We start from the raw sequence: 12,053 nt of genomic DNA on the forward strand, positions 1-12,053 counted from the left end.
CTTAGACTGTGACCCCTGGTTCTGGACTTCCCCAACATTGGGAACATTCTTCCTGCATCTAACCTGTCTAACCCCGTCAGAATTTTATATGTTTCTATGAGGTCCCCTCTCATTCTTCTGAACTCCAGTGAATACAAGCCCAGTTGATCCAGTCTTTCTTGATAGGTCAGTCCCGCCATCCCGGGAATCAGTCTGGTGAACCTTCGCTGCACTCCCTCAATAGCAAGAATGTCCTTCCTCAGGTTAGGAGACCAAAACTGTACACAATACTCCAGGTGTGGCCTCACCAATGCCCTGTACAACTGTAGCAACACCTCCCTGCCCCTGTACTCAAATCCCCTTGCTATGAAGGCCAACATGCCATTTGCTTTCTTAACCGCCTGCTGCACCTGCATGCCAACCTTCAATGACTGATGTACCATGACACCCAGGTCTCTTTGCACCTCCCCTTTTCCTAATCTGTCACCATTCAGATAATAGTCTGTCTCTCTGTTTTTACCACCAAAGTGGATAACCTCACATTTATCCACATTATACTTCATCTGCCATGCATTTGCCCACTCACCTAACCTATCCAAGTCGCTCTGCAGCCTCACAGCAGCCTCCTCGCAGCTCACACTGCCACCCAACTTAGTGTCATCCGCAAACTTGGAGATACTACACTCAATCCCCTCATCTAAATCATTAATGTACAGTGTAAACAGCTGGGGCCCCAGCACCTTATTACGGATACTCCTTGCATTAAGACACAAAGCCTTCAGGCTTGTTTTTTTAACACCCTTTGTCCTTTTAGAATTATGATGTAGTGTGGCCCTTTTTGTTTCTTGCCTTTGTTTACTTGGCCTTCCACTATTGCTTTTTACCTTTCTACCATCTGTTTCTGACTCCATATTACTTCACCCTATCTCGCTGCATAGGTTCCCATCCCCCTGCCATATTAGTTTAAACACTCCCGAACTGCATTAGCAAATGTTACCCCGAGGACATCAGTTCCAGTCCTGCCCAGGTGCAGACCGTCCCTTTTGTACAGGTCCCACTTCCCCCAGAACTGGTTCCAATGTCCCAGGAATTTGAATCCCTCCCGCTTGCACCACTGCTCAAGCCACGTATTTATTCTAACTATCCTGCTCCCTCTACTCTGATTAGCACATGGCACTGGTAGCAATCCAGAGATTACTACCTTTGAGGTCCTACTTTTTAATTTAACTCCGAGCTCCCTAAATTCAGCTTGTAGGACCTTGTCCTGCTTCTTACCTATATCGTTGGTACCTACATGTACCACGACAACTGGCTGTTCACCTTCCCTTTCCAGAATGCGCTGCAGCCGCTCCGAGACATCCTTGACCCTTACACCAGGGAGGCAACATACCATCCTGGAGTCTCGGTTGCGGCCGCAGAAACTCCTATCTATTCCCCTTCCAATAGAGTCCCCTATCACGATAGCTCTCCCACTCTTTTTCCCACCCTTCTGTGCAACAGAGCCAGCCACGGTGCCATAAACTTGGCTGCTGCTGCTCTCCCCTGATGAGTCATCCTCCTCAACAGTACCCAAAGCGGTGTATCTGTTTTGCAGGGGGATGACCGCAGGGGACCCTGCACTACCTTCCTTGCACTGCTCTTCCTGCTGGTCTTCCATTCCCTAGCTGGACGCTTACTCAAAGTGGATTGAATGTGCAATAATGTCTGTAAGCACATCCAAGGCCACCATTGAAAATCTACAAGCTATGTTTGCCATGCATGGCTTGCCTGATGTCCTATTCAGCAACAATGGGCCGCGGTTCACCAGTGCTGAATTCAAAGAATTCATGACCCGCAACAAGATCAAACATGTCACATCTGCCCCGTTCAAGCCCGCATCCAACAGCCAGGCAGAACGGGCAGTTCAGACCATCAAGCAAAGTTTGAAGCGCATGTCAGAAGGCTCCCTGCAGACCCAGTTGTCCCGAGTACTGCTCAGCTACCGCACCAGACCCCACTCACTTACCGGGATTCCCCCAGCTGAGCTGCTCATGAAAAGGGATCTTTAAAACAAGGCTCTCTCTGGTCCACCCTGATCTACATGATCACGTGGAGGACAAGCGGCATCAACAAAGTGTGTACCATGACCGCGCAAATTTGTCACGCGATATTGAGATCAATGATCCTGTGTTTGTGCTCAATTATGGATATGGTCCCAAATGTCTCGCTGGCATGGTCACAGCCAAAGAGGGGAGAAGGTATTTCAGGTCAAACTGACCAATGGACAAACGCACAGAAAACACTTGGACCAAATCAAATTGCAGTTCACCAACAGCTACAAACAACCTGAAGAGTACACCATCAACTTTGACCTTCCAACACACACACAAGTGGCAATTGACATCACAGATGACCACGAAACCGAACTCACCATCCCCAGCAGCCCGGCAAGGCCGGCTGCCCAACAGCCCAATGAAGAACTGACCAACCCACCCACACCAGCATTTGTACCGATGCGATCGACAAGGGAGCGCAAAGCCCCAGATCGTTTCACCTTGTAAATAAGTGTAAACTTCATGGGGGAGTGATGTTATGTATTTAACCCCTTGTAAACTGCACCACACTTGTCCACCAGAGGGCCTACCTGTTGGAGTCCCAAGGGATCCCAGCAAACCTTGGGACCACAGTATATAAGCAGGCCGCCCCCGAGGTCCCTGCACTCTGGAAGCTTAATAAAGGAGCTAAGGTCACACTTGCTCATTACACACAGTACTCAGTCTGACCATTTATTATGACTGTAACAAGCACCACTTAAAAGAAGCACTAAACATAGAAACATAGAAAATAGGTGCAGGAGCAGGCCATTCAGCCCTTCGAGCCTGCACCACCATTCAATATGATCATGGCTGATCACTCAACCTCAGTACCCCACCCCAGCCTTCTCTCCATACCCCCTGATCCCTTTAGCCGTAAGGGCCACATCAAACTCCTTTTTGAATATGTCCAACGAATTGGACTCAACAACTTTCTGTGGCAGAGAATTCCACAGATTCACAATTCTCTGGGTGAAAAAGTTTCTCCTCATCTCGGTCCTAAATGGTTTACCCCTTATCCTTAGACTGTGTCCCCTGGTTCTGGATTTCCCAAACATCGGGAACATTCTTCCTGCATCGAACCTGTCCAGTCCTGTCAGAATTTTATACATTTCTATGAGATCCCCTCTCATTCTTCTAAACTCCAGGAAATATAAGCCTAGCCAATCCAGTCTATCCTCATATGTCAGTCCTGCCATCCCCCGGGAATCAGACTGGTGAACCTTCGCTGCGCTCCCTCAATAGCAAGCATGTCCTTCCTCAGATTAGGAGACCAAAACAGCGCACAATACTCAAGGTGTGGTCTCACCAAGGCCCTGTACAACTGCAGTAAGACCTCCCTGCTCCTGCACGCAAATCCCCTCGCTGTGAAGGCCAGCATGCCATTTGCTTTCTTTACTGCCTGCTGTACCTGCATGCCTACCTTCAATGACTGATGGACCATGACACCCAGGTCTGGTTGCACCTCCCCTTTTACTAATCTGTCACCATTCCGGTAATAATCTGCCTTCCTGTTTTTGCCACCAAGGTGGATAACCTCACATTTAACCACATTATACTGCATCTGCCATGCATTTGCCCATTCACCTAACCTGTCCAAGTCCCCCTGCAGCCTCTTAGCATCCTCCTCGCAGCTCGCATTGTAACCCAGCTTAGTGTCATCTGCAAACTTGGAGACATTACATTCTATTCCTTCATCCAAATCATTAATGTATATTGTAAATAGCTGGGGTTCCAGCACTGAACCCTGCGGCACCCCACTAGTCACTGCCTGCCATTCTGAAAAGGACCTATTTATTCCTACTCTTTGCTTCCTGTCTGCCAACCATTTCTCTATCCACATTAATACATTACCCCCAATACCATGTGCCTTAATTTTGCACACTAATCTCTTGTGTGGGATCTTGGGGCTCAAGATGGTTGCAAACACCTCAGCCTTGTACTCAGAGTGGGTGAGTTCAATGTCCATCACCAAGAATGGAGTAGTAGCATCGCTACTGACCGAGCTGGCAGAGTCCTGAAAGACATAACTGCCAGACTGGGCCTGCGGCAGTGGCGAGAGAATCAACTTGAGGGAAAAACCTGCTTGACCTCGTCCTCACCAATCTAGCTGTTGCAGGTGCATCTGTCCATAACAGTACTATAGGAGTGACCACCGCACAGTCCTTGTGGAGACGAAGTCCTGTCTTCACACTGAAGACACCCTCTATCGTATTGTGTGGCATTACCACTATGCTAAATGGGAGACATTCAGAACCGACCTAACAGCTCAAAACTGGGCATCCATGAGGACCATCAGCAGCAGCAGAATTTTATTCCAGCACAATCTGTGAACTCATGTTCTGGCATATCCCTCACTCTACCTTTATCATTAAGCCAGAGGACCAACCCTGGTTCAATAAGGAGAGCAGAAGAGCATGCCAGGAGCACCACGTGTACCTAAAAATGAGGTGCCAACCTGGTGAAGCTACAACAAAGGACTCCATGCATGATAAGTAGCATGTCATAGACAGGGCTAAGTGATCCAACAATTAATGGATAAGATCAAAGCTCTGCAGTCCTGTCACATCCAGTCACTGCCGAGCATTCTGGAAAGGGAGGATGAACAGCCAATTGTCGTGGTACATGTAGGTACCAACGATATAGGTAAGAAGCGGGAAGAGGTCCTACAAGCTGAATTTAGGGAGTGAGGAGTTAAATTAAAAAGTAGGACCTCAAAGGTAGTAATCTCTGGATTGCTATCAGTGCCATGTACTAATCAGAGTCAAGGGAGCAGGATAGTTAGAATAAATACGTGGCTTGAGCAGTGGTGCAAGAGGGAGGGATTCAAATTCCTGGGACATTGGAACCAGTTCTGGGGGAAGTGGGACCTGTACAAAAGGGACGGTTTGCACTTGGGCAGGACTGGAACTGATGTCCTCGGGGTAACATTTGCTAATGCAGTTCGAGAGTGTTTAAACTAATATGGCAGGGGGATGGGAACCTATTCAGCGAGGCAGGGCGAAGTAATATGGAGTCAGAAACAGATGGTAGAAAGGTGAAAAGCAATAGTGGAAGGCTGAGTAAACAAAGGCAAGAAACAAAAAGCGCCACAATACATCATAATTCTAAAAGGACAAAGGGTGTTAAAAAAACAAGCCTGGAAGCTTTGTGTCTTAATGTAACGAGTATCCATAATAAGGTGGATGAATTAACTGTGCAAATAGATGTTAACAGATATAGTGTGATTGGGATTACAGAGACGTGGCTCCAGGATGATCAGGGCTGGGAACTCAACATCCAAGGGTATTCAACATTCAGGAAGGATAGAATAAAAGGAAAAGCAATAGTGAGGAAGGACATTAGCTTGGATGATGTGGAATCTATGTGGGTGGAGCTGCAGAACACCAAAGGGCAAAAAACATTAGTGGGGGTTGTGTACAGACCTCCAAACAGTAGTAGTGATGTTGGGGAGGGCATTAAACAGGAAATTAGGGGTGCATGCAATAAAAGGTGCAGCAGTTATAATGGGTGGCTTTAATATGCTTATAGATTGGGCTAACCAAACTGGAAGCAATACGGTGGAGGAGGATTTCCTGGAGTGCATAAGGGATGGTTTTCTAGACCAATATGTCGAGGAACCAACTAGGGGGGAGGCCATCTTAGACTGGGTGTGGTGTAATGAGAGAGGATTAATTATGAAATCTCGTTGTGCGAGGCCCTTTGGGGCAGAGTGACCATAATATAGTGGAATTCTACATTAGGATGGAAAATGAAACAGCTAATTCAGAAACCATGGTCCAGAACTTAATGAAGGGTAACTTTGAAGGTATGAGATGTGAATTGGCTAGGATAGAATGGCGAATGATACTTAAGGGGTTGACAGTGGATGGGCAATGGCAGACATTTAGAGACCGCATGGATGAACTACAACAATTGTAATATCCCTGTTGGCGTAAAAATAAAAAAGGGAAGGTGGCTCAACCGTGGCTATCAAGGGAAATCAGGGATAGTATTAAAGCCAAGGAAGTGGCATACAAATTGTCCAGAAAGAGCAGCGAACCCGGGGACTGGGAGAAATTTAGAACTCAGCAGAGGAGGACAAAGGGCTTGATTAGGGCAGGGAAAATGGAGTCCGAGAGGAAGCTTGCAGGGAACATTAAGACGGACTGTAAAAGCTTTCATAGATATGTAAAGAGAAAAAGATTAGTAAAGACAAACGTAGGTCCCCTGCAGTCAGAATTAGGGGAAGTCATAACGGGGAACAAAGAAATGGCAAACCAATTGAACAAGTACTTTGGTTCGGTATTCACTAAGGAGGACAATTTCCGGATATAATAGGGGTCAGAGAGTCTAGTAAGAAGGAAGATGGAGGGAAATCCTTATTAGTCGGGAAATTGTGTTGGGGAAATTGATGGGATTGAAGGCCGATAAATCCCCAGGGCCTGATGGACTGCATCCCACAGTACTTAAGGAGGTGGCCTTGGAAATAGCGGATGCATTGACAGTCATTTTCCAACATTCCATAGACTCTGGATCAGTTCCTACGGAGTTGAGGGTAGCCAATGTAACCCCACTTTTTAAAAAAGGAGGGAGAGAGAAAACAGGGAATTATAGACCGGTCAGCCTGACATCGGTAGTGAGTAAAATTATGGAATCAATTATTAAGGATGTCATAGCAGCGCATTTGGAAAGAGGTGACATGATAGGTCCAAGTCAGCATGGATTTGTGAAAGGGAAATCATGCTTGACAAATCTTCTGGAATTTTTTGAGGATGTTTCCAGTAGAGTGGACAAGGGAGAACCAGTTGATGAGGTGTATTTGGACTTTCAGAAGGCTTTCGACAAGGTCCCACACAAAAGATTAATGTGCAAAGTTAAAGCACATGGGATTGGGGGTAGTGTGCTGACATGGATTGAGAACTGGTTGTCAGACAGGAAGCAAAGAGTAGGAGTAAATGGGTATCTTTCAGAATGGCAGGCAGTGACTAGTGGGGTACCGCAAGGTTCTGTGCTGGGGCCCCAGCTATTTACATTGTACATTAATGATTTAGACAAGGGGATTAAATGTAGTATCTCCAAATTTGCGGATGACACTAAGTTGGGTAGCAGTGTGAGCTGCGAGTAGGATGCTATGAGGCTGCAGAGTGACTTGGATAGGTTAGGTGAGTGGGCAAATGCATGGCAGATGAAGTATAATGTGGATAAATGTGAGGTTATCCACTTTGGTGGTAAAAACAGAGAGACAGACTATTATCTGAATGGTGACAGATTAGGAAAAGGGAAGGTGCAACGAGACCTGGGTGTCATGGTACATCAGTCATTGAAGGTTGGCATGCAGGTACAGCAGGCGGTTAAGAAAGCAAATGGCATGTTGGCCTTTATAGCGAGGGGATTTGAGTACAGGGGCAGGGAGGTGTTACTACAGTTGTACGGGGCCTTGGTGAGGCCACACCTGGAGTATTGTGTACAGTTTTGGTCTCCTAACTTGAGGAAAGGACAGTCTTGCTATTGAGGGAGTACAGCGAAGGTTCACCAGACTGATTCCCGGGATGGCGGGTCTGACATATCAAGAAAGACTGGATCAACTGGGCTTGTATTCACTGGAGTTCAGAAGAATGAGAGGGGATCTCATGGAAACGTTTAAAATTCTGACGAGTTTAGACAGGTTAGATGCAGGAAGAATGTTCCCAATGTTGGGGAAGTCCAGAACCAGGGGTCACAGTCTAAGGATAAGGGGTAAGCCATTTAGGACGGAGATGAGGAGAAACTTCTTCACCCAGAGAGTGGTGAACCTGTGGAATTCTCTGCCACAGAAAGTTGTTGAGGCCAATTCACTAAATATATTCAAAAAGGAGTTAGATGTAGTCCTTACTACTAGGGGGATCAAGAGGTATGGCGAGAAAGCAGGAATGGGGTACTGAGGTTGCATGTTCAGCCATGAACTCATTAAATGGCGGTGCCGGCTCGAAGGGCCGAATGGCCTACTCCTGCACCTATTTTCTATGTTTCTATGAATGGTGGTGGACAATGAAACACCAAATGGGAGGAGGAGGGTGCATGAATATCTCCATTCTCAATGATGGCAGAGCCCGGCACGTGAGTGCAAATGACAAGGCTGATGTGTTTGCAACCATCTTCAGCCACAAGTGCCGAGTGGATGATCCATTTCAGCCTCCTCCTGAGGTCCCCACCATCAAAAAAGATAGCCTTCAACCAATTCCATTCACTCCACGTGATATCAAGGAATGGCTGAGCACCCTGGATACAGCAAAGGCTGTGGGCCCCGACAATATCCCGGCTGTAGTGCTGAAGATTTGTGCTCCAGAACAAGCCGTGCCTCTCGCCAAGATATTCCAGTATAGCTACAACACTGGCATCTGCCCGACAATGTGGAAAACTGCCCATGTATGTCCTGTCCACAAAAAGTAGGATAAATCCAATTCAGCCAATTACCGCCCCAGCTGTCTATTCTCAATCATCAGCAAAATGATGGAAGCTGTCGTCGATAGTGCTATTACTCACCAATAACCTGCTCACCGATGCTCAGTTAGGGTTCCACCAGGACCACTTGGCTCCAGACCTCATTGCAGCCTTGGCCCAAGCATGGACAAAAGAGATAAATTCCAGAGATGTGATGAGAGTAACTGCCCTTGACATCAAGGCAGCATTTGACCGAATATGGCAACAAAGAGCCCTAATAAAATTGAAGTCAATGGGAATCGGGGGGCAACACCATCAAAGACAAAGCAGCCCGCTTCATTGGCACCCCATCCACCATCTTGAACATTCACACCGTCCATCACCGGCACACTGTGGCTGCAGTTTGTACCATCGACAAGATGTACTGCAGCAACTCACCAAGGCTTCTTCAGCAGCACCTCCCAAACCTGCAAACTTTAAAGCCTAGAAAGACAAAGGCAGCAGGTGCTTGGGAACACCATCACCTCCAAGTTCCCATCCACGTCACACACCATCCTGACTTGGAAGTATGTCGCCGTTCTTTCATTGTCGCTGGTTCAAAATCCTGGAACTCCCTCCTTAATAGTAGTATGGGAGTACCTTCACCAAACGGACTGCAGCGGTTCAAGAAGATGGCTCACCACCAGCTCCTCAAGGGCAGTAGAGATGGGCAATAAATTCTGGACTTGCCAGCGATGCCCAGATCTCAAGAATGAATAAAAAGATAAGGGATTTACCTGAATGTTGATCAAGAAGCAGCAGGCATGCTCTGGGCTGCTGCTGGCCACTGCTTGCCATCCACTCCCGATCTCTTCCCCCTCACTTTCTGGACTTGCTCCAGTCCCAGCCTCTCTGATGGCTGCTCTTTATATTCTTTGTGAGCGGCGCACTGTCTCATGGGGCGCAATTGGCATCCTCAGCACAACGGTCACGTCCTGATTGCAAAAGAGGTTCAGTTTCACCTGGTCCGTTTGCTCATCCACTTCGGCGTGGCGGTTCCCAATTTTTAGGCCATGCAGCACCCATATAGGAGTTGTTCTGGTACCATTGCACTAACAGCATATTACTGGCCACATTGTAATGGTGTTGATGATTCATAAACTATGGGGCATGTAGAGGTGTGCTCCCAGGATAGGCAACTGATGATTAATGTAGGATGCTAGATTGGATAGGTATTCTGGAGTTTAAATTAATTTATCCTTTGGAAGGAAACTGAAACTTTGGGATACCTTTCCTCAGGAGTCGAAAGGGATTAGGTAGGAATCATGATAAAGCCGATTATCCATGGTTTTTTCATAGAATTTACAGCACAGAAACAGGCCATTCAGCCCAACTGGTCCATGCCGGTGTTTATGCTCCACATGAGCCTCCTCCCACTCTACTTCATCTCACCCTATCAACAAACCCTTCTATTCTTTTCTCTCTCATGTGTTTATATAGCTTCCCCTTAAATCCATCTATGCTATTCGCCTCAACTACTTCTTGTGTTAGTGAGTTCCACATTCTGGGTAAAGAAATTTCTCTTGACTTCCCTATTGGATTTATTCATGACTATTTTATATGTATGGCCCCTAATTGTGGTTTGTGGAAGGATTGTGCATGGCTTGATGGGCTGAATGTTTTTTCTTATCTTCTATGCTTTCTTATATTCTTAGCAGGATGCTGATGGCTTTGACCTTGTTTGAGCTGGAGGGATTTTTCTTTTAATATTTTTTCTACTGCAACCAAGAAACAGTGAACTTCCCTGACTCTCTTTTATCCTAATTTTGTTTCTTTTGGTTGAGCAGTGGGAATAAATGAATGCCTCCTACTAGTTCATATTAATATGGCCCCTCAAAATTTCATTGCTGAAGTGTGATTTGAACTGCTAATATTATTTGCAGGGAGCAAGTAATCCAGTTTCCTAAAACTGACAGATAAAGTTCTGTCTGTAAAAAAATACTTCAAGTATTCTGGAGTGCCTTTTCAACTCTAAGAAAAAAACAAAGGCCGGAACTTTTATCTTGGAGTCTGGTCAGGTTGGGGGCGTGCGTAAAGTGTCAGGAACATAATGTTCTGAGCAGCGCGTCGCTCAGAGCGACTTTAACTTAATGGCCCAATTGAAAGACTCATGTGCATTTCCCGATCCTATTAAATGACATAATCGATGACTCATTTCCAGCGCCGATATTTAAAGCAGCCTTGCACTCAACTCATTGGAAGGTTGCTAGAGGAGGGTGGAACCTGACAAAAAAAGGCCTGAGTATTGTTATAAAGTGACAAGGAAGGGTAGTCAAAGACAGAGGACTGCACTCAGCCCTTGCACTTGTCCAAAAGGCACGAGGTTTGTGGACAAGAGCAGGGACAGAGAAACATAGAAACATAGAAGATAGGAGCAGTAGTAGGCCAATCAACCCTTTGAGCCTGCATTGCAATTCAGTATGATCATAGCTGATCCTCTATCTCAACACCATGGGCCCAAGTTTCGAGCCGCGCCTAGAACGGCGCAGTCCCCACCTGGACGCCCGTTTTTCGCGCCACAAAGTGCGCCTAAAAAACCCCTCCGTATTCTCCACCTCCCTGCAGGTCCTCTGGCCCTTGGCGCGGCGCAGCAGGAGCTGTAGGGGGACGGAGCCAGGTCCCTGCGCTGAAAACAGTGCCGGGACCTCTGCACAAGCGCGCTACAGTGGGCACACAACTGCAGTAGCTCCAGGCGCCCGAAACTGTGTGGGAGGGGCCCGAAGCACGCAGTCCCTAGCCCTGGCCGAATGGCCTCACTGGGGCTGTGTGAATAAGGCTCCTCCCACGGCCAGCTCCTGCTTCCTCCCAACTCCCGACTCCCGCTCCTGCTCCTGCTTCCCTCCCGCCCCCCGCCGGACCGACCCGACTCAACCCGTCTGCCACTGCCGCTGCCGCTCCTGCTCCTCCGGCCCCCCCCGGACCGGACCCGACTCGACCCGTCTGCGTCTGCTGCTGCCACTCGTGCTTCCCCCCTGCACCCCCCCCCGGACCGGACCCGACCCGACTCGACCCGATTGCCGCTGCCGCTGCCGCTGCCGCTGCCGCTCCCGCTCCCGCTCCCGCTCCCGCCCGACTCGACCCAACTCTACTCCCGCCCCCAGACTGGATCTGACCTGACCTCCCCCTCCCCGACCTCCCCTACCTACCCTCCCCCCCCTCCCCGACCTCTCCCCCCCCGCCCTCCCCGACCTCCCAGACCTGACCTCCCTCTCTCTCTCTCTCTCTCTCTCTCCCTCTCCCTCTCTCTCTCTCCCTCCCTCCCTCTCTCCCCCCCTCCCTCCCTCTCCCCCCCCGCCCCCGCCGACCCGAACCGAACCGAACCTCCCCGACCCGACCCAACGCCACCTACCTGTAAATCTGGTGCTGGGGACGGGCCCTGCCTGAAATCTCGGGCCCGGCCCGTTCAGCCTTCGGTCCCGACGGCAAACCGCTTCCTGAAAGGCCTGCCTGAAGAACTTTCACACAGGTAGGAACAAGGTTTATTTAATCTTTTCTTTGCTTATAAATTTTTATTCAGGTTGGATTTATTTGTGTAATATTTGTATAAGTATAACTAAGGAT

This window comes from Pristiophorus japonicus, chromosome 1 (assembly GCF_044704955.1).
Source record: "Pristiophorus japonicus isolate sPriJap1 chromosome 1, sPriJap1.hap1, whole genome shotgun sequence".
Lineage (NCBI taxonomy): Eukaryota > Metazoa > Chordata > Chondrichthyes > Pristiophoridae > Pristiophorus > Pristiophorus japonicus.